Here is a 22544-nt window from a genome sequence, read left to right on the forward strand (position 1 = left end):
GGTGAAATTCTCCTAGTGTTATCTCATCAGGTTAAAGTGCAATTAGCTAAAACAAAACCTACAGGCTGATTGGCTACAACAAACCCAATAAGGTTGTCCTTCTCACCACCCCAACATAAAGCATGTATTCGGAGAGGCAGCTAAGATCAATAGGAATCAAGTTTGGTGTAGTGTGGGCCCTTTATTGTGCTGCAAAGCATGTAGCCTGTCAGGTTTTCAAAAGGAGGAGGTGTCCCTAGTGATCCCAGAGCTGGCAAACGTTCTCCAGCTCCAGGGAAGCCAGAGACAGTGTGACTCCTGTTCTCCTGACAATCCTCAGCACAGCCCAGCACCGCCACACACACACACACACACACACACACACACACACACACACACACACACACACACAGCAGGCTACCTCCTCCCTCCCAGCAGCAAGCGTTTGGGCTGCACATTCAGGCATATTTATTACATTTACTCAAGTGCATCCTTATTTATTCCCCCCCCCCCCCCCCTTATTCAGCTGCTCCCACACTACTTACAATGAGCCCAACAGGAACCCTGAGTCACTCGGCACAAAAATTCTCATAGGGCAAGACGATATTTAGAGAACGCGCATTCAAAGAGATACCAATCGCTGCACTCAGGCTGCCAATAGGAGATTAGCTCCTGGTGGCTGAAAGGAAGGGCGGGGGGGCGTCCAAAACACACGAAAGTGCATTTGACATTGCTGCAGACACTCAACTGCTGCATCGAACCAAATAGTTGTGGAAGGTGTGGGCACAGAGTCATGATGACAAACCCTGGAGCGAGGCGCAGGCCACGCCAACCTGGGGAACGTGAAATCATTTTCTAATGAGTGTGTGCAACGTGAAACGCATTTCTCTCCAGTAACAGCCGTCCATTAACGGGAACCTACAGTGCAGTCGTTTTTCGGCCTCGAACGGGCAAAACCTCGCAGCTGGCGAACCCCAATCCGCCAGGTGCCGTGGACCCAAGTCGAGGTTGGGAAGGTGCCACTCTCGGGACTGGCGGTGGGAGACCAAGGCTGGGCTCTCCGTGTGACTCAGGTGGTTCTGAGAAGCGAGGCTTTCCGCTTCCTGCACTCAGACATCTCTTCCGCAGACATCCTTCTCTGCAGAGGAGAATCCCATTATCAGGCAGACGGGAACTCCACCTCCAGGATTTCACAGCTCCACTGTTTATCACATGGCCCTGTCAAGTTGGGCACCATTAACCCATAATGAAAGGAGACAACCGGTGCAGTTACAAGCAAAGCACTCCACATTCTACAGGCCTCAGCATGTATTTGGGAAGCAGACTGCGTCTATTCAGTATCGCTACGTATTCAACACCCCATAACAATACCTCCACTGGCAAGGTTTCTCTGCTCACGCTAGTTTATCACAGCACAGTCTCATTTTACATTGTAAAGTTAAAAAAAAAAAAAAAAAAAAAAAAAAAAAAAAGACATCTCCACACTAAAATGATGACTGACAGAAAGAACAACTCCTAACAGATTACATATTCTGTCAGCAGATGGTAGCTATCAGGCTACATTAAAAAAAAGAGAAAATTAAAGTGCGGGGGGGGGGGGGGAGGGGTGCATTTTCTTCCCTGAGCATTTTGCTGGTGAAAACAAAGGCTCAACAGAACAGGACCACAAGTGCCAGAATTTACTTCTGTCAAACAAAGAAGAAAAAAAAACATCCATTCTGTTCTCAGTTCCTCCTCATCAGTTTTGTGTTTGTCTCATTAAAAAATTAAAGACTTCACAAAGAGCGGACCGAGCAGCCATGCTCACTTTTGTCTGACTAACCCCTCGATGCGGCGCCGCTGCCGCCGCCAAAAACAGAGACGCTCTGAAATACAAATAAGCGAGCCGGCAGCAGAAACAAGAACAGTAAAAAAGCTGACATGGATGAGTGAGCCAAGCCTGGGAGCGCCTTGGCAAGCCTCAGAGGCCCTGGCCCCTTAAGCACTCACATCTAGTAACTTCATTTAATGCATTCACCAGGGAGCTGCAGACAAGTGGAGAGGAGACAGATCCTGACTGAAGGGGGGGGGGGGGGTTCGATTTAAAGATTTAGAATAAGACAGTCAAGTAAGCATGAAGGAATAAAATAATTGCATGAAATCCGCTTCGGAGATGGATATTGAAAAGGTGTTCTTGGCGTAGAAAAAACAACCACCACCACCACCACCATCTCTCCCCTCATTGTGGGTTGCCTTAAAGAAACTAAGAAACTACAGAGCCCACAGCAGACATTTTCAAGGGAAGACTAAACAATGGGAGCCCGGATTGGTGGAGGGGGGAGGGGGAGGAGTGGGTGTAGGCTGGAGATGATCACAGCCCTACTTCTCTTCCTCGCTCCCTCTCTTTGCCAGAGGTCATATTCACACTCTGATGCAGCCGTCAGGAAAGAACACTCATGTTTCCCTACTAGACACACAAGCGACTTCCACTTGCATTTACTCTGCCTTCAAACACACTCTCTCTCTCACACACACACACGCGTGCATGCAGCATCTGCTGACAGGCTCTCTCCTACGAGCTGACGAGAAAAACTTGACTTCGGTTTACCCACTGCCATTTTACCGCTCTGGTACTTTCACCAGGAGCCTCATGTACAAGCTCTGAGGTTAAAGGAGGGGCAAACCGGTTGGGGTGAGAACAAGCCAGGAGACACGACGCACTAGCTAGAACCAGACGTGCTGGAAGACAGCACAGCCGCACAAACACCTGAAATGGCACTCCGCGGTCCAAGTGGCCAAAAAGCTCCTAAAATAAACAGTAAGAGCCCTGTCCTCTCGAACAGTGACAAACAGAGGAAGTTTAATTGGCTTCACCCTCGAGTGAATTAGCCTAAACATGCTGTTAAGTCAAGGTCTGGTTCGGCTCAAATAAAAAGACATTTTTCACACAGTCTCATTATGGTAACTCCAAAATAAGCCATGTTCTTAGACAAGCCCAACAGACAAGTACTTACCCAAACATTACCATTCTCCCATTTCAAACAGTCATTTGTGAGATAACTGCCTGATCAACCTATTATTTAACATCATAAACACAGCAAAGAGAAAAGGCGGGGGCTCTTTTATGCGACGCAAGGAACGCTCAATTTCATTGAGAGATCACTCGTAGGCAGAGCCTGCGTAGCTAACTTGTTTACTTTGCCATTCAGCCACAGTTGGCAAGCACAGACCAACCCCAAACCCCTGTGACACTCGTGTGTTGGCTTTATTTATTGCGTTTGCCAAGCTATACAACCTCAGGAGAATTCATCTCTCAGGCGGCAGTTAAATGCTAAAACCACAGCGTTAGGAAAAAGCAGCGCAAGTGCTAGCTTTTCCAGATGTGTGACTGTCACCTGGCAAACAAATTAGATCCTAACATGTGAAGGCGAAAGCTGTGTCTCTCCTTCGTATAACGACGCAGGAGGGAGCTTGTCGAGGGACAGGCGGCCTGTCAGACTGCTGCACTGTTCTTCAGGCCTCATACACACACTCGTGTACAGGCCTAAATAAGTGGTTACTTCTGGAAATAAACAGGCACGCTTGCCCACATTTACACACAAGCACACCCCAGGTCTTTGAGAAGGCGTAAAGCCACTGAGTGAAGAGCCTTGAATTTTCTCCTCGTTTGCTAGTTGTAAATGGCCTATCAGAGCCAATACCACTTCCTCAAGACAGTTAGACAGTCATAGACCCACACACACATAAGCCCACACCATAAAAAAAAACAAAAAACCCAACCACAGCTTCTTCCTTAGGTGCTACATTACTCATTACTGTATTCTCCGTATTCAGAGCACTCATTTGGACAGTCTTCTTGTCTGCAGACACAGTTAAACAGCATTTGATTTAAGAACATGGGAGGGGAAAAAAGTCAAACAATAAATGCCTCATCTGTGAATCAAAAACATTTTGTTTTTTCAAATCAAATGCCTTTGTCAATTAGGAAAACGAAAACATTTCTGCATTTTCACACAGTATGAATAACATGCAAGCAGAGAGAGTAGGGAGACAGGAAACAGCACAAAACATGGTCAGTTCAATCAAAGACTGATGCGCCCAAGACTTACATATTTTCACTGGCCCAAAATTCCCATGCATGCCACAGATCCTAGCGGGCGGTGGAAAGACAGACTGAGCTCAGGCCATTGGTTACAGCTCTGCTGTCCAGACTCATTAGATCACAGAGCTAGTGCCTGCCATGTGTGAGTAGGCGCCTGTTTAGCAAAACCCATCTCTTACTCTGCCCCCTTATGGACAACAAGTGGAAGCACACTCCAGCAGTGCTCCAAAAGCTCTTGAATGTGCAGTGGAACACACGTGAGCGTAATCAGACAAGGAAGAACAAAAGCAGAGGATTATAAACAGAATATCTATAGAGCGTTGACTTTCAGAGCGAGGCTCTCCACAGCAGGGGCCAATTTAAAGGCTGCTGTTTGTGACTCACTGTTTACAGCTCAGATAAGACCGGATGATATGATCAAACATTTCTCAAATGAAGGCACACGGGTTTGGGTGACTCACAAACCACACAGGAACAGTACACACTATTCCCAGTCCATTTCCACCAATCAGAAATTGATTAATAATTCAGAAAGCTATTAACAGCTATATGAATTACTTTTCGAATATGAATGCAAGAAAATGGGGTGGGGGGGCTCCAGCGAGACGACGTAGCCTGAGTATTTTTAAGTCTGAGTGCGAAGCATTAAGACTCTTGCTGGGCAATTAACTGTGTGAGGAGTGGCTTTGTTTGTTTTGGTAGAGTAGCTTTTGTAGGATGCGGCGACCGGCCAGGCAGCCGTTATAACGCTGTCTTCCAACTACTGGCGACGAGTGCGTTTCGGAGCAGCCCTGCAGGCCCAGACGGGCCAGGCTGTGACCCGAGGCCTGGTGGTCCCATTGCATCAGAGCCAAGCTATGCGGTAAGAAAACAGGGCATGTTGAAGGTGCTCGGCGGGGAGAGCCGTGGGGTTATTGTCCCCCTGAGGGCTGCAGGTATGGTACATTCCACAGAGCAAAGTGGCCGAAGCGCACTACACGCCCCCGTGCGGAGCGCGAGAGCACCCCCCCTCCCAGGCCTGGCGCCACTCTCCCCACACAGACACCCTCGCACACTCGCCTTAATCCTCGCATTTGTTCGCTGAGAATGGGCGAAAGTGCAAAAAAATAAAACAAAATAAAACCCTTAATGTGTGACGACTCTCTCACAGCAGATATCGATTCCAAATACAGGTCTTCAAGTGTGCTTGATATGGCCATGTTGAGTACAAATACCAGTAGCAACTAGTTTATTCACTGGACCAGTACATTGTAAGTTGATATGTGAGATTTCTTGTCAATGAATAACTGAAATAACTAGTATGACAATGTTTAGTTCACAAAGTCACATGAATTGATATTCAAACTAACAATGTTTGAGTAGTTGAGTCTGTATTACTAGTATGGTACCTTGTGCTGCTTTCAGACCATTCTACTGCTGCTGCTCGTATCAGCGCATCTCTAATCATGACAGTTGTTTCCATCTTCAATCTGTCTGTCACTATGCATTATTCACTTATCTGCACAGCGCACACTCATCAAATTACAAGTGATGGGAGCCGTCTTATCCTCTGCAGTGAGACAGGAGCCGCAGAGCCGCTGCTTTAATGTGCACAGTGTGAAAGTGTGTGTGTGTGTGTGTGTATATATTATATATATATATATGTGTGTGTGTGTGTGTGCGCGCGCGGTTAAAGGGCCAGGTAAAGATGATCGTTGTTGCCTGAGGCCTGTGTGATGGGTGTCAGACGCCAAATATAGAAAGAGTGAGTGAGTGCGAGAGCGAGAGAGACAGAAAGAGCACATAAGCAAGCAAGCGTGGTGGTGGTGGTGTGTGTGGGGGGGGGGGTGCTGCAGAGGGAGAGAGCCTGCAGAAAGCCAATTACTAAACTCATTAAATAACCTGCGCCAGAGCTCTGAGAGGCATTGCCTAGATATCATTACCGGATTTATTACTGTCATTTGCATCTTGTGATTCAGCTTGATACTTTATAACTGGCTAAAAAGAGAGGTCACATCACAATAATCACATCGAACCGCAGGTGAGACCGGGCTGGCGTGCATATGGGTGGTGAGACTGCAAAGCAGTGCGTCTGCCACATTTAACCAAGTAATGCACGGGTGATGAAATGGAAGATGGAAGTGCATGATGGAAGGAGTACAGATAAACAGAGGACAGCAATTCCAGACAGCTTAGCGATGGTGGCGAGAGGATGGAGAGGAGGAAACGGAAAAAGCAAACAGCAAAAAGGTTCAACAGAATGGTGGATGACGAGGGACCAGGCAGTGATGGAGGAAACATGCCAATTGGTGGCTGTGGTGTGGGGACTAACCTCGACTGCATTCAGCTCCAAGCACCCCAGAACACGCCTCCAGCCGGCCTCACAACACGCACTCACACACGACACTGAGGAAGGGAAAAACAAACACACACACACACACACACACACACACACACACCACTAATGGAGGAGGGGAAAACAAAACATGAATGAATGGGACACATGAGTAAACATCACAGTGCCATAGCAGGTTTTTCTAGAATGCGGCAGAAAGAAACTGAACAAATGAATTGATGGCATAGTGGAGTCATACTGGTGGTTTACTTAACAATGCATTCATTTGCATGGGTGAAAATATGGGGGGAGACAGAGAACACCACAAGCACATTGTCTAGGTGACAACACCTCTCACTCAGCCATTTGATTCAGTGACATTTAGTAGAAGCACTTATGAACCCCCCCCCCCCTCTGAAACCAAAACGCACACGTACACTTAATTTCTCAGCCTCCTCCACCCTGCGTCACCCTACCCCAGCCTGAGTGCTTGGAAATAAAAACATCAGGGCTGTGCCTCGCAGCACCTGTTCAATAACATTGACATTTCACATTTAGCATCCACAGACAGCAGCAGCAGCAGCAACACCGCTACGGAGGCAGCCGCGGATTTCGCACGCTGAAAACACAATGCAGCTGCAACCCAACCGATTTACCCGGGCTGACGCACGCACGCAGCTAATCCCCGTGCGCTTCGCACGAGACGGGGCACGTCACAGACTACCCCCTCGGACAGCGGCACTGACGAAACACGAGCGCGCTGTTTGACAAGCGTGTTCCACAGCCCGCGCATGCCCGAACACACAGGTAAAGGCGTTCTTACCCCTCGCACGCTCTCCGGGCCACGAGACACACCTGCTTCTCAGCATTAGGGCTCGCAGCCCCCTGCAATTACTCGAGAGAGAGATGATTAACTCAGCGGATTAGACCGTTGTGTTAAAACGATGACTGTTTGTTTCTTTACTTATTGATTTTTGCTCTTAAACAACTGCAGTCACCCCGCCTGTCCGGCGTCAGCGTGTGTGTGTCGTGGAGCAGAGCAACAGGGCGTGGGAACCACTCTGGATCCTTCAGTAGCGTGTCATGCTAAAACGCTACATGTGGTGCACCGAGGCAAGGATCCACCGCTTCCTGTCAACATGGCGACTGGGCCGCGCACACACACGTGAGGAAGAGAGGGCACATCAACCTCCACTCTCAGCCCCGCTGAACAGACCTATGCAGTGTGCGTTTCATCATTAGTCAAGCTGTTTAACTTCGTCTGCTAGCCTAATGAACAGCAAAAGAAGGGGGGGGGGGGTATAATGCATTACATTACATGAACAAGCAGAGGAATTTATGTAAAATAAACAAACAAGGCCTGAGTCAAAGGAGCGGTCCTGCGGTTTTATCTGCAATTCCCTGCCTCGAACACAGATTGTACTAGGTAGTTAATCAGGGCGCTCCAAGGGGGGGGGGGGGGGGGCCTTTTGTGCGGGGGGGACTTTAAAAAAAAAATCCCCACTCATCACACAACAGCCCGTGCTGTCCTGGTACCTTCTGACAGCGCGGGGAAGAGGAGCTTACATGTCTTTGCTGCCTGCCTCTGAATTGCTCTTAAAACATAACAGCGCTGACATCCCTCACGACTAAACCCCAGCCGCCGTCATATCCCACACTCGTTAGCCCCCCCGTAAGGCAGGCTGGAGTCCGTGTCCAAGCGCAAATGCAAAGGCCGTTCTCTTTTATAGCTCAGCAAGAACATTCGCACAGTACTAAAATATATATATATATATATACACACACACACACACACACACACACACACAGGCACCGTAGCTTCATTGTTAAAAAAAAAAAAAAAAAAGATTGTGTGTGTATATGCACCCCACCCCCAACACTTGTGGTAAGGATTAGAGACGTAGGCGACGCCGCTTCCACCAGATCTAAGTGATTTAATGCTAATGCAGAGAACAAAAACTGCTCGGCGCTCTTAGGAACACAAGCGCTGCTCTCCCCATTTGTCCACGGGTCACAGCGGCTCTCTGGAGGATTCGCAGACCATTAGAAATTCATAGCTGCTCCGCTACAGAAAAAAATTAAATAAAGAAGGGGGGGGGGGGTCTCCCCACTCCACTTAACACAACAGCGTCGCTTTTACGAGCCTGCGGACCGAAGCCACAAAACAAGTCGAGAAATGGCGATTTAGCACGCCTGCTAACCGAAATGTAGCCCGTCCGTCGCCGCTGACCTGGGCGAGTATTAATAGAAAGCAAACAGATTAGCTGCTGATTAGCGTGCATTACGAGGTAGCTCTATTAACCTCCTGAGAAATGTACTGGCCGCTAGCCGCCAAGCCCGGCATGGCCCTTCCTCTTCCCCGGCTCGGGGGGCGTGGCGAGAGGGAGGTGCAGCGGCAGGACCCCGGCTGGGAGTGTTCATGAAGGGAACCCGTTTAGATTTTGTGTCTCATACGGGGGAGGGAGGAGCGTTTCATTCAATTCGTTTTTCATCTGGTTTCAACAGGGTTTTGTCTCAAGCTTTCAAAACCAAACACCGTCCAGGTATTCTCAAGCCTGAACGACAAGCCAAAGCTCCTAGCGCTACATTAGTGTGCCCCGAGTTCGAGATTTTCAGCTTTTGAAAGATGGAGCGCTGAGGTTGATGCCACCTGCCAGTCCTGCTGGCCTGCTTCCGAGAGAGTGAGAGCTCTGCACAAGCCGGTTCCGTGCAGGAGTATTTTAAACGAAACCACTGCACTGTGCGGAGAAGGAGCTAGAGAGGGCGAGAATGCAGAGAGGCCAACGAAGGGGTCACTGAGAGATGTCGCGGGCACTCACAGATAGACAGACACCCACCCCCACTCGCACACGTGGTAGTGGAGCACTGACTGACGAGAGGTGACTGGCAGGGGGTCATGCTCCTTGGCAGGGGGTCATGCCAAGGCACCCTGAAAAACGCATTTCTGGGGTGGCCTGTACCCCACCCCCTGAGCGGCACAGGATGCAGTCACACGCATGTTTCCTTTGCTTTTTTGATGCTTTGCTTAATCCACTATGGCAACCTGCAGCAGATGGTGGTCAATTTCCCATTTCACAAAAAACAGGCCAAGGGAAGTAGTATGTGGACACGCGAGGGTGGAACACTGTGCCCTCTGACGTACACCCCCAACGCCAGCTCAGTGGGAGCTCCCCTCACACCCTATTCCTGTAAATGCAAGCAATTCCTCTGTTGATGCTTATTCTACTCGGGCTAATACAGGCCGCTCGAGGTCCGCTAGCCTCCGTGGCTGACATTTAGCATTCCTCCTGACCGGAGGGGAGGGAGGGGGAGAAATGAACCCACTTATACATCTCGACACCATGCCCTGTGTGAGGAAATAAAAACATGGATTTCACTTACTGCCGGCCTGTGCCCAGAGCCCATACATCAGGCTTACGTGTGCTCAAGCTGATCCAAGGTCAGCACTATTTCCCTTCACAATCAGGGAGTGTGAACTGAGTGGAAGGGGGATGGGTCTTAAAAAGAATCGCCTCACAGAGACACGGCAGCAGGGAAAAAACACAGCATGCAAGCCATCCCCGTCATTTACCCTGCTCCATTACTGGACAGCCATCATTAGTTCAAATCTCAGTTAAAACGAAGGAGCTCTGTAAATAATAAGCTAGTGTTTACAAAAGACAGCACACACTGCCATCGTCTCAGAGGAGCGAATTACATCCCATATTAGCAGCGTGTGTGAAGTGTTTTTGTTTTTTTGCATGATGGAATACTGTGATGTAGCCTATTCATTATCACTGCAGCTATTGAGTGTTGGCGAGTGGAGCACTGCTCAACAACCCTTTCCACCCAGGGCTGTTGTGGGTTCAAGCTTTTGTCCCTACCAGAGGAAACAAGCAGTTATTGTGAGTAACTGGGAGAATAACAGGGGGAGGGGGCGCTACAGTAGATCCCCTGTATTTAGGGCTTCAGGACCGTTCCATGAAGTGGTATCAAGTGTTTTCTTTACAATGTCAACTTACCTAGGGCTACTACAAATGCATAGCAAGCAGCTTACCATAAATAATCAACACTTGTAAACACCACACTCCTCATTAGGGACCTCAATGGAAAATACTCCTTCACCGAAATGAATTCAGAGTCAAGGCCGGAACGATGAACGGCCGCCAGCACGGTGAGCTCAGACTAGTGACGGCTTAGCTTTGTTAGGTATTAAGGATAGCAAAATGGGTCAAACACTCTGGCCAGAGCTCGCAAGCAAGTGCCGTCACTGCTGGGGATCGTCCCCGCTTTACCGAGCAGCTGACGTGCGTTTTTCCCTTGCAGGAGAGCAACTCGAGTGAGTGCAGGAGCGTTCCCGGGACTGCAGGGTCGCCGTGCTTCACGCTGGGTTAACATCCAAAAAGCCTTGGGAAATAACATTTAGGCTACAACGCACTTACTTAACATCACAACCTCGTTTACAGAGCTAGCCAAAGCTAGTTCGTTTTCTCTCTCTCTCTCTCTCTCTCTCTCTCTCTCTCACTCTCTTCCCTTCTTCCTCCCTCCCTCCTTCTCCCTCTCACATAGCAAGATCCAAACAGACAATGGCACAAAGACCAAACAAGGCATATCCAGTTCCAGTGTGACTGTGCTGGCGCAGGCCATTAGTTCCTCAATCTGCCCTGCTATAAATACTAGTGGGCGGGGCTGGCAGGCAGGGGCACGGGCCGACTGCTCCGCACACCATATTCAAGGGCTAAGGATGAGGAGGTGGCGTGACAAAGAGCGCCAACCATGAGCGCACAGGGTGTCTGGGCCTTAATACAGCCTTTCCATTTTGTGGCAGGCAGTGTAGGACAGGGTATGCGCTCCAGAATACTGACTAGCCATCCAAAATAGTGGGGTGAAGGTCAGTGGTAGCAGGAAGGTGGGGTGGAGTGTGGCTATTTTAAGAGCCTCTGTCTCCCAGCACGCCATCATGACCCCTGGCTCGAGGCTTCAGGAAGAGCGCCTCCAAAAACACCAACACGAATACTTCCTCCCCTCCCATTCACCTTTTACTTCAACACACACACACACACACACACACACACACACCCTTTTCCTCCCGGTTTTTATGTGACGGCCTGGCTCTGCCCTGACCCCCCCCCCCCCCCCCCATCCACCCTCCAAACGAACCCTTTTAAAGAGAAACACTTTGGCAGATGGAGAGCGTGCCGTGGCTGGCTAATTAAAGGAACCTGAAACTTCAATTAAATATCCAAAACACCAAGCTTGTCACCTCAGTGGAATTCTCTATTAACACAGCCACTGGCATGCTTTGAGCAGCACAGCCCCGGTCGCTGTAAACCAGGGAGGAGGAGAAGGATACGAGGAGGGAAAAAAGGTGAGAGATTATGAATGAAGCCGTCGCACGCAGAGAGAGGCATTCCTCACCGTGACCCCTGTCAGGCTATTTACAAAGAGGAAGATGGGTATGCCTTTGGAATGACCCACTTAAAACACACCAAAGGCCAACACCATTTTTACATACCATACAGACTCTGCGTGAGTATTTACATCAACGCTGGACATCTCAGCATTCATTTAAACACAAAATTGAACAGGTAGCACAGCAGAGGAACTTTTATCTCCTTGACTACTTGACAAGCCAGTGACACGTCCGTCAAACCCGGCCAGACGAACGACAGGACCCTTGGCGAGGGGATGAAGTGGCATGTGTTTACCCTTCTGGGAAGCTAACCATACGAGCGCATCAATCCCATGATCCCCTGTGCTCACTCGTCAGCATTTTGCCACACCTCCAACTGACACCTAATCTGGCACACTCCTGAGGGATGCTGGGATAGCACAGACATCTCTCTCCCCCCCCCCCACCCCACCCCGGCCCACTTAATTAGAAATGGTCGAGGAGGGAGCGCGAGAGCGTGTGGCTACACCATCCATCATAACACCTCCCACCACCACTTATTTAGCCACCGTTTATAGGCATCCACCACAACACTTGATTACAGCAAGTCCTATGGGGAGATCGGGGTAATATTTTCTCATTCAACACATTTTGGATCAATATTAACACAGTGGTCGTGAGCTCGCCGGGGCTCAGAGGCTGCGGGTAAAAACACTGGGGTGGACGGACACATTTGCTCAGATAGCACAGAAGGCAGACAGGGGCAAACAGGAAGGCGCTTGCCACAGCCAATCAGATCGCAGTCCCGGCGTGCCCCCCCGTCCCTCTCCCCACGCTCCCGCTTGCCACCCGAGTGAAAGGTGTCAAAAACCTTCACCCACTCGCCTCCCTCCACCCTCTCTTTCTCGCACGTTCCTCTCACCCAGCCTACTCCTCTCTTCCTGAGAGCTGAAATATTTAGCGGTTCTATTTCTGATCCGCTCCGGGGTCGGGGGGACGGACCCGGGCACCTAGAGGATGATAGAGTGACGGTGTGGTGGGGGAGGGGAGCCGTTTCAGGGTGGGCTCTGTGTAATGCCTCGTCTGGTTTTATTTAATAATTTCCCAGCCGGTCCCCTGAGCGGCCTTTGGCCACTTTTCTCTTCCTTGCCGCGTCCCTGTCAGGGTCCGGAGCTCGCTCTCTCGCTCGGCTCCGAGCGCCATGTGTGTGCGGCCAAAGCGGGTGTCAGCAGAGTTTTTCCCTCAATTAAGCAAAAGGTAGAGTACTGCCTTCCCTGAGGTGCTGCCGGGAGCACTCCCCCGTCTCCCATCGGCTCTCTGGCAGGCCGTCTCCTCTGCCGAGCGCCAAAACGCAGGTGCAAAATTACATGGCTCCCGACCGCTGAGCTGCAAAGAGGAAGGTGGGCGATTCTTATATATTTTTATATATACATATATATTATTATTTTCTTAATTTTTACATTTTTTTTTTAATTCTCCGCTGCAGCGGCTGAGCCCTCACGTGGCCCTCCTGAAATTACGAGGTCATCCGTGAGGCTGTTTAACCTACTTCCCCCACTCCTGCCAGTGAACGGGGGTGACCCTCAGCAACGACGCTTCGCCCCCACTTCACCCCCTCGAATCAGCCGCCGCCTGCAGCTTCGTCCCTGCTCCCATCCCGCCGAACCAGACTTAACTGAGCACCTGAGAAATCACCCCCGCGCGTGTTCGGAACGTAAGCAGGCTGGCAGAGAGTTCGGGGCAACCGGCCGCACCCGCCAAAAGGCCCAAACCGCCCAAACCGCCACAAGAACGGCTGCTTCCGTGCGAGGGGCGAATCGCGTTCGGGCTCCATTTGCTCAAGTCAGCGTCGAGGCTTATTTGTAGCGCGCTAGCTTATCAAATCACGGGTCTGTTTTGCCGACGCGTGTCCGTAGGAGGTAGTGATGTGCCCTCTCGCCTGCTAGCCTCCCCGCGGCATCCTGGAGCCGGGCAGGAGAGTAAACACAGATGCTGAACAGCAAACCGGAGGACAGCCTTTTTATCAGCTGTCACAGCAGTGGCTGCTGTAAGAATCAAACCAACAGTGCAAGCAAGTATTTCTCTTTAATAAACTGCCAGGCCGAGCACAAGGTAAAAGAGGGAGTTAGTGGGAGCAAGAGAGAGCGCGAGAGAGGCGAGCAAACAATGATGGGAGTCAAATCCTGCAGGCATTAAACTGGTCTTATGCTGCTCACGCAAGCTTAGGAACCAGTATCAGTGCACCTACCAGGAACCGCCGGAGCCAATTACTCACGGCACGGAGCAAGGCGGGACGGGCACGACCCACCCAGGACACCACCCGCCTACGCCTGCCCACGTAGCAGGGGCCAATTCATTACCCCTGCCTCTTAATGCCCCGCCATTAAGATTTACAGAGAAATAAATACATCAATCGTAGAGCAGGCAGCCTTCTGAGGAGCCTCTGGGGAACAATGCTGTAACAGTTGAGCCCCCCCCCCCCCCTTCTACAGCTGTGACATCCTGCACTGGGGGGGGGGGGGGGGGGGGGGGGGCGACTGGTGGGGGGAAGGGGGAGGGGCTTAGAGAAGAAGGCAGGTTTTTGTTCTGACCCCACACAGCTGTCCCTAACAGAGGAGTCCACTCACAGCAGCCATCTTGCCCCTTCCCCTACACGCGCGCACACACACACACACACACACACACACACACACACACACACACGCGCGCGCGCAGCCGTCTCTCAATGGCTCACAGGAGGAGGTTAGTCACGAGAGGCCCCAGAGGACAGAGCTTGTGCTGCATTCAGAGCCACATGAGCAAGCAGGCAGAAGTGCTGTAGGCAGGGCAGGTCAGTGCACCTGGACAGGGCGTCCCCCGCTCCCGCCCCCACGCCACCGCGTTTGTGGGAAACAAAACAAAAAACCCATCAGACTCAATTGCGTGCGTCTGCCTCTGAAGCTGACTAATCCACTTGTGTGCCATAAGCTTCCATGTAAATCCAGTTTTATACAGCGCCGTCCGCGCCCCCATTAATCACCGCTGGCACGGTCAGAAGCAAGGAGGTCTGACGGGACAGTCCTCCCAACGCCCGAGGAGATGTGGCAGACAGCATGCCACAGCCGCTCAGCAAACGCAGAACCACCAACACCAGCACCGTTCTGCAACTAATTTGACAACTCAGCATGAGTTTATGAACTGTGCATGGAAAAGCAGAGATAATAGGCTAATTATAACGGGCTCCGATTCTATTTTATCACATAAATAAATAGATAAATACAACAGCGGCAACGGTTTTTGTCTTTTAATAGGTACCGAAATCTATGAAGAGATGGACTGTGTCTGGCCCATACGATGGTGTATTAGTCATCAAAAAGGTTCACCAAAGGACTACAGTCTCTCTTCCTGTTTGGCGCTACCAAACTGATAATCCCTTAGGCCATCGCCTCTTACTTTCAAGGAATGTCAACTGAAGAGCAGCAAAGCTGATAAAAACGCCATTGGAGATCTATTCCGTGCCCTCTCAGGCATGTCATATGCGTTACTGCGTTCTGCAGAAATGCAGAAGCTCGACATGTACGAGGTGTTAAGAATGGCATCTTTTCTCAAGTGCTTCCCGAATATAAAATCCAGCTTATCCTGTCTGGAAGCTACGCAGCGATAGTCACCAGGAGAGACGGACAAACCTTATTAAGAGCTAAACAAAATGGCTCCCTAATCCCCCTGCAGAGATGCCGTTCACTTTTCCCTCCTCATCAGCGAGTGATATTTACACAGAAATGGGAACGTGTGTGTGTGTGCGTGAGAGAAAGAAACAGAGGGGCGGATATTCCGTATTTGCACAGGCTTTTGCAGTCTGATCCCTAATAAAGAGCAGAAACTGATTTTTTTTGTAACCAGTGTAGTTTGTGACAGCTCCACAGACAGAAGCAGCACTGGCAGCCTACAGTAGTGTTGAGGGTAACAAAGCTCTCCACCACCCCATGTCTGTGACAGATGTGGACACCGCCTTTGACCTAAATCACTCTTTCCCTGCGCATTATCCTCACAGTCTGTCCACACACACACACACACACACACACACACACACCTCACAACCACCACCTCCACAAGAAGACTAGGCTAGCACCACCATTTTAAACAAAGAGTCGTGTCTCACCTGCGTTAATTGCTAACATGTCCTCTCGCTACGCGTGGGCGGCTCGTAAGGGAATGAGGCAAAATGGCTAGCGAGCACAATACGAATGCGCAGAGGAGAAAATGAGCCTCTGTGAAGAGGGCTGGACAGCTGTAAAGCAACCGATACCATGCAATCAGGACTTGGCGCTGCCCTCTTGACTGAGGGGATCAATATGATTTTTTAATGATTTTCTCTTTTTTTCCCCCCCAATTTTTTTTAAAACTCTGTTTATGAAACGCAATAATCCTTCATTAAAAATGCAGGGCGTGTGCGTGTATAAATGATTCATGGTTTGATATCTCTGCTGCATAATGGGCTTCTCCGGGGAGCCGGAGCTGGAGTGATCACTACCCAGGCTGCCCGGGATGAGAAAACAAACCTTCCCTGGGATGAAAGGCGCTCAGTGCAAACACAGGGACACAAAAGAACAACACTCAATCCAGGCTAATGGTAGAAAATATTGCTGCCTTCACCCTGTACAGAGAGAGAGAGAGAGAGAGAGAGAGAGAAAGAAAAAAAACAGCTCACAGTGCAAAGCACTCACCAAAAAGACTACACAGCTTGATGATTTACAGGCTCTTTTTCAGACACCATTTTCTCCTCTCCTCCTCCCTCCCTCCCTCCCAGAAAATGAAGAGATTGCGCTTGTAGCTGGTGGCTGACTCTGATTTAGGGGAAACTAGCTAATCATAACGCCAAGTTTAGTGCAATCTTGCATAATGAAGTGCTTTGTACGAGCCCCTTAATGCTTGCTAATTTGAGACGAGCCATTCAAGCAGGGCTGCTGGACAGCCTGGGGAACCAGAGCCGAAATGGTCGCTACCCATTTATTCAGGATGGACCGACGGTCAGTAGAGTGTGGTCGTGCGCTCATACACATGCTCTCTGCCTTCAGACCACACACACACACACACACACACACACACACACACACACACACACACAGATCTGCTCTTCGGGCAGGGGGTGCTAAAAGGTCGGGCAAGGACTTCAATGAAAAGGTCAAGCATCATTACCACATGACTAAATAAACAGCCTGCGCACAATGGCGACTGCAGCTGCTGGGCGTAATCGCGGCAGCCGAGAGCCGTGGCCGCCGCCGCTCTGCTTCCTCCTCCTCCTCCTCCTCCTCTATCCTCCATCTTTAGTTGTGGCTGTGCTCTGGCAGCACATTAGGATTGTCATATCCTGTATTGATCCTTATCCGCCAGGCCTGACGGCTCTGCCCACGCCGGTCAGGCCACTCGAGCACGCTTCACACTGCATTAATATTAATTGCAACAGTATCCACCACGATAACACATCAAGAGGATGAAAAAAGGGGGAGAGATTGGGGGGGGGGGGATGACAGACACAGAGAGAGAGAGAGAGAGAGAGAGAGAGAGAGAGAGAGAGAGAGAGAGAGATGGAGGATATGCCCTTCCAGGTATTTGGACAGTGCATCCTTTAGTTAGCATGGAGTGCATGCATTATGAACAAAGTGTGGGGAATTGACTGGAGCTAATCTTTAAGTTAATTATCTACACCCAAGGCCGAGATCCTTAGCTCTGCCTCTGACGTCCTTGGGCAGCTAGTGTGCAAAAGCGTGTGCGTTTTTAACCAAGGACTAGAAAGGGCTCAACACCAATAAAAACGTGTTCTTAAAACCCATCACAGGAGTTAATAACTTGGTCTTATCTCTGTGCTGCTCATAGCTTCACGTTATGTCTTCAGTATATTCATTAATCTCTCTCTCCACGTTACCGTGAGCGATGAGGAAGGAGTTTGTCGTCCATCCCTGTGCGACTGGCACTAATCAAGATGTAAATAAGTCACATTCGCGAGGAGCGATGTACTTTTGCCTCCCCATGTCCGCAAAACAAGGAGAGGAAAAAAACAAAAACAAACCAGCTAATTTACGAGCTTGGCGCCTGATGTTCGCGCCAATCTCCAGGCCTCTTCGCCCCTTTTCTCGCACCCGCAGGAGCGGCGGGTGGCTGGGGGCACGGAGGCTTTTACAGTTATATCCACTAACTCCCCCTCATCCCTGAAATCATTCTCACTTTTTTTTTTTTTTTTCCCGACCAGCAGCGGCAAGCGCAGACTGCATCTTTAACAGTACAGCTGGGCACTGCGTTTATGCGCCGTGGGCCCATCTGCCCCCCGGGCCCACCAGAGCGCCATCTGCAGGTGAAACCGACCAGCACCGCGTGTTGGCGGGGGCCCAGCTCGGCAGAGGGAGTGGAACTCCGAGCCTCCGCACCTCTCCCGCTCGGCATCTGGGGAGCCGACCGTTACCACGTTATTGTTTCTCATTTCAAGTGTCTCACACAATTAAGGTATGCCTGTCATTTCCGGCTGAAGCCCTTCACCCCATCTCAGATCTCTCTGGCTTGCTTTCCCCTTATCCCGTCTCTTTCGCCATCTCGCTATCCGGGGAAAGGTCACCCTTATTGCTCCTTTTCATCATGCTTATCGCCACACTGCCATTTACAAGCCAGACAAGCCGTCCTCTGGCACTGCCTGGGAAGGTAAAGGGAGGGGAGACAATGAGAGAGGAAATCGCTCCTCCAGCCCCCCCCCCCCCCCACACACACACACACACTCCGTTTGTACTGTTTCCACGGCTGCACAGGCAAGACAAAACCCTCTGGGGAGGAAGAGTGAGAGAGCAAGAGAGCAACAAAGAGAGAGAGAGAGCGAGAGAACTGTATTGTTTTCAGTCTAATTTGTAGTGCATGTCGATGATTAGTAGGGCATACTGCAACACTCCGTGAGGCAGCAGGAGACAGCAATGGAGTCTCTCCCCCTTCCTGAGACTCACTCTGAGTCTCTCTCTCTCTCTCTCTCTCTCTCTCTCTCTCTGTCTGAGTCTCTCTCTCTCTCTCTCTCTCTCTCTCTCTCTCTCTCTCTCTCTCTCTCTCTCTCTGTCTGAGTCTCTCTCTCTCTCTCTCTCTCTCTGTGAGTGTCTCTGTCTGAGTGTCTCTCTCTCTCTCTCTCTCTGTGAGTGTCTCTCTCTCTGTCTGAGTGTCTCTCTCTCTCTCTCTGTGTGTCTCTCTCTCTCTCTCTGAGTGTCTCTCTCTGTCTGTGTGTCTCTCTCTCTCTCTCTGTGAGTGTCTCTCTCTCTGTCTGTGAGTGTCTCTCTCTCTGTCTGAGTGTCTCTCTCTCTCTCTCTCTCTCTGTCTGTCTGAGTGTCTCTCTCTCTCTCTCTCTCTGTCTGTCTGAGTGTCTCTCTCTCTCTCTCTCTCTCTCTGTCTGTCTGAGTGTCTCTCTCTCTCTCTCTCTGTCTGAGTGTCTATCTGTCTGAGTGTCTGTCTGTCTGAGTGTCTGTCTGTCTGTCTCGCTCTCGAACGACGCAGAGTAGCTGATGGCTGCAACGTGACAAAGCTGCTTCAGCGTGGAGTGAAATTTAAACTGCCACTGTCAGGAGCGTTATTTGGGCTTTCATTACGAGGAGCTGCTCGGGCTGGGCTGGGCGGGCGCGAGGCTAAAACCGACGCTGCCTCACCTCTGCACGCTTTTATTAATTCATGCTTGCACCGAGCCCGTACATGATAATTACTGACAGAAAGGCAGCTTTGTGTGCTGACAGTTGACACGGAGGTGACGGATGACAGGATGGACCGAACCCTTTAAACGCGGCTGTTGGGCGACTTTTAATATTGCGCAGCTTGCTGTTGGCAACCGGGCAGCATGGGGATTTTTTTTTTTTGTAAGCATCCTTTAGAAAAGGGACAGGCGAGTGATGACGTGGCGCGGTCGCTCTTAGCAGACTTTGCCGGGCTTCACCTAGAACGCGTACAAGCATATCTGACCTCTTACATCAGCCCAGTCTTGTTCGCTGAGGCTTCTCTAAGCGTCTCTCACCGCCAAACGTGGCCCGGAAAGACACCCAGCGGTGCGGCCCAGAGAGGGTCACCTGGTGCTAATTAGCGTGCGGCCAAGAGGAAGCCAACACCGATCAGCTGGCAGGGCCACGCCCAGATCGGACAGTGTTGGGCAGATTGGCAGGGCCTGGCCCTGGGCAACTGGCCCTAGCTCCTTCCGCCAGCACAGTCAGACTGGAGCAGATAACCAGGCTTCCAAGTAAGAGAGTTCTTCCAGTACGTGAGCCGTTTTGTGACCCCCAGCAAGACGTGCATACAAATCCAGTAGCAGCGAAAAAGCTTGAAGAAAAAAAACCACCAATCCAGCCTGTCACTCGCTAGAGAATCCATGCACATGCAGTCCCCCTGTAATTTGCTTAAGAAGGTGAGGAACAATTGCTTGTGACTAGATAATAATTAATGCCCTTGCTGGGAAGATAAAAAGACATTACAAAGCTGCTTTAGTTACAGATACCGAGTGCACTCAGGGGCAATTCAAAGTACGCTTAAGGTGACGAGAGAGCACCAACTACGGCATCACCGGGGACCGGCAGAGATCTCGACGGTTCTCCGCTCGCCTCCCTCTCTGGAAGCAGACCGCCTCTGTCACCACTTCCGAACCTACAGCTCGCAGATCCGAAGCCAGATCCCCCCGGAAACTCTGAGGGGGTCAGGGGGCAGGCGTCCGGGCACGTAAGCCATCGGCGGCCGGCGCAGTGGCGGCGTCTTCATCAGAGCAGCTGGGCGAGCGAACGGCGGAGGGAGGTGCCGCTCTCTGCCTAATTAGTATTTCTGCTGCTTCATTTTGCGAGAGAGAGGCAGGAAGTGGAAGGTTGATTGCCTTTTATTTCACCGCCTAGCAGCTCCGGCGCTCCCCCGTCTTTATTACCCGCCGCGCCTGCAGATTGAGCGCCGCACCGCAAACATCAATTCCAATAATTACAAGAAACTGTAAGCGAGCGCAGAGGCAATCGCTCATCCATGCACACGAGCAGCATTTTATGGCGATGCCCCTTTTTATGATAATATTTGACAGGAGTGTTTAAAACCGCCCGAGTATCCGCACGCCACACTTCTGACAGGGGAAATTAATATGGGCTATACAGCGGCACTCAAACCGGAGAGGATCTCAATAATACCCTCTATGAGAAGTAGCGATGTATGTCAACAAGATAAGAAGGATGCTCGAGCTCAAGGGTGCACACTGTGATGTTACCGACCCCAGACGCCCACGCATTCTTGTAATGTAAGACAACGGCCGAGGTGGGTTTGTTCGTAGCTCCGGCACAGCAATAAAGCTGAACGTGGATGCCAAAAACATCTCGGCTGATCGGGTGAGCGTTTAAAATAAGTGGGGGAAAATTGCCTGAATTATACCTTTTCCTCCGAACCATTTCTTTAACATACACAACCCTGTCATGCTCAGAATTTGGCACAGACCAAGCTGTGTTCTTAAAAAAAAAAAAAAAAAAATTAAAAAATTAAATAAAAATACAGGTAAAAATCCAAGAAAAATACTTAATGTAGCATCTCTGTTAAAATGCTGAAATATATTTAAGGCACCACTGGGGAACCCAGATAAGAAAACATAAAGATAAGCATCATAATAATAAGGGTGGGGGAGCCTATTAAAATGTTAAATTAAATGCAATGAAATCCCACTGTTTTGTGAAGGCAAATCTATTTGATTTGAATAGCAACATCCGCACAAAGAAAACGCCCCCCCCCCCCCCGCCCCTCCGCCCCTCGGTCCCACGAGAGCTAATGATATGCGCTGGAATTAATTTCTGCTTTCATTTTCTTTCTTTCGTGATAAAACAAGCACAAGCACTCCAGCGCCCACTTTACACGACAATCGATGCGTTTCCGTATTCAGGAACACGGCGGACGACGAACTTCGGCGAAACATGCATTACTGTCCGCGGCCTACAGGTGCCATGCGAGTAAAAGCTCTAGGTGTGCAGGCTTGGCCTTGATCGTGGGGCTCCCGTTTCCTGCTGCCTGCCCTGCGTTTCTTTCATGAGGCGGGTCCCATCTCGGAGAAGTCCCTAAAGGATCACTTCAAATGGTGGGGATTCAATTACGGACGCTCCTCTCAACACAATGACGGGTACCCTCGCATTTTTATGACGGATGAATACGCGTTACGGCTAACGTTTCAAGCACTAAATTTTGAGTAGACTATCAAATTCATGGCAACGCTTTGCAGTAGCCAATAAAGCTAATAAAAACACACGCCGCGCTGCCTCACTCCGGAATTACAAAGACCGACTCGTACGGACTCTGAAGCTTCTGAGGCCCTGGTTGGTTTTTAATTACTGTATCAGAACTGTGGTCTTACTTGTTACTTGCTCATACCTATGTCTGTTCATACCAATAAAAGCCCTTCCTTAGAGAGAGGGTCAAACAGAGAGCAAAATCGGGAGGGAGAGAAGCGGAGCGGGCCCTGTGAGCTGCAGCGTAACGCTTCAATGATAAAAGTGGGTGAGAAAATCTTGTTTTGATAAGTGAATTACAGGTCTTCACTAAATTTCCCAGCATTCTTGTGCCAGTGGGTTCATTAAATGCACTGAAATGTCAACCTAATCTGAACTGCCTTCCTTAAGACAGAAAAATGCAGTCACCTTTGCAGCCTAGTCTCTCAACAGCTTGAGGCAACAGACTTATAACAAATTGATCCATTAGATAGCCCTGCTGAGGCTTATTGTTTACACTTTTCTCCCCTCTCCCTCTCCCTCTCCCCTCCCACACACACACACTCTCCCCTCTCTCTGTCCTCTTCCTCTCCCCAGCAG

General features: G+C 50.2%; 1 protein-coding gene across 4 annotated transcripts in view; it reads right to left on the reverse strand.

The window, feature by feature from the left end:
* rerea (arginine-glutamic acid dipeptide (RE) repeats a) overlaps positions 1-22544 on the reverse strand; it is a 119237-nt gene that overhangs the window by 88121 nt on the left and 8572 nt on the right. For 3 of the 4 annotated variants that reach the window (XM_035522278.1, XM_035522277.1, XM_035522273.1), the window contains exon 2: positions 6372-6445. The exons of the other annotated variant lie outside the window; for it this stretch is intronic. The gene's annotated coding sequence lies outside the window, so the exon portion shown is untranslated. The remainder of the gene's footprint in view (positions 1-6371; positions 6446-22544) is intronic. 4 annotated transcript variants of the gene reach the window in all.

This window comes from Electrophorus electricus, chromosome 24 (assembly GCF_013358815.1).
Source record: "Electrophorus electricus isolate fEleEle1 chromosome 24, fEleEle1.pri, whole genome shotgun sequence".
Lineage (NCBI taxonomy): Eukaryota > Metazoa > Chordata > Actinopteri > Gymnotiformes > Gymnotidae > Electrophorus > Electrophorus electricus.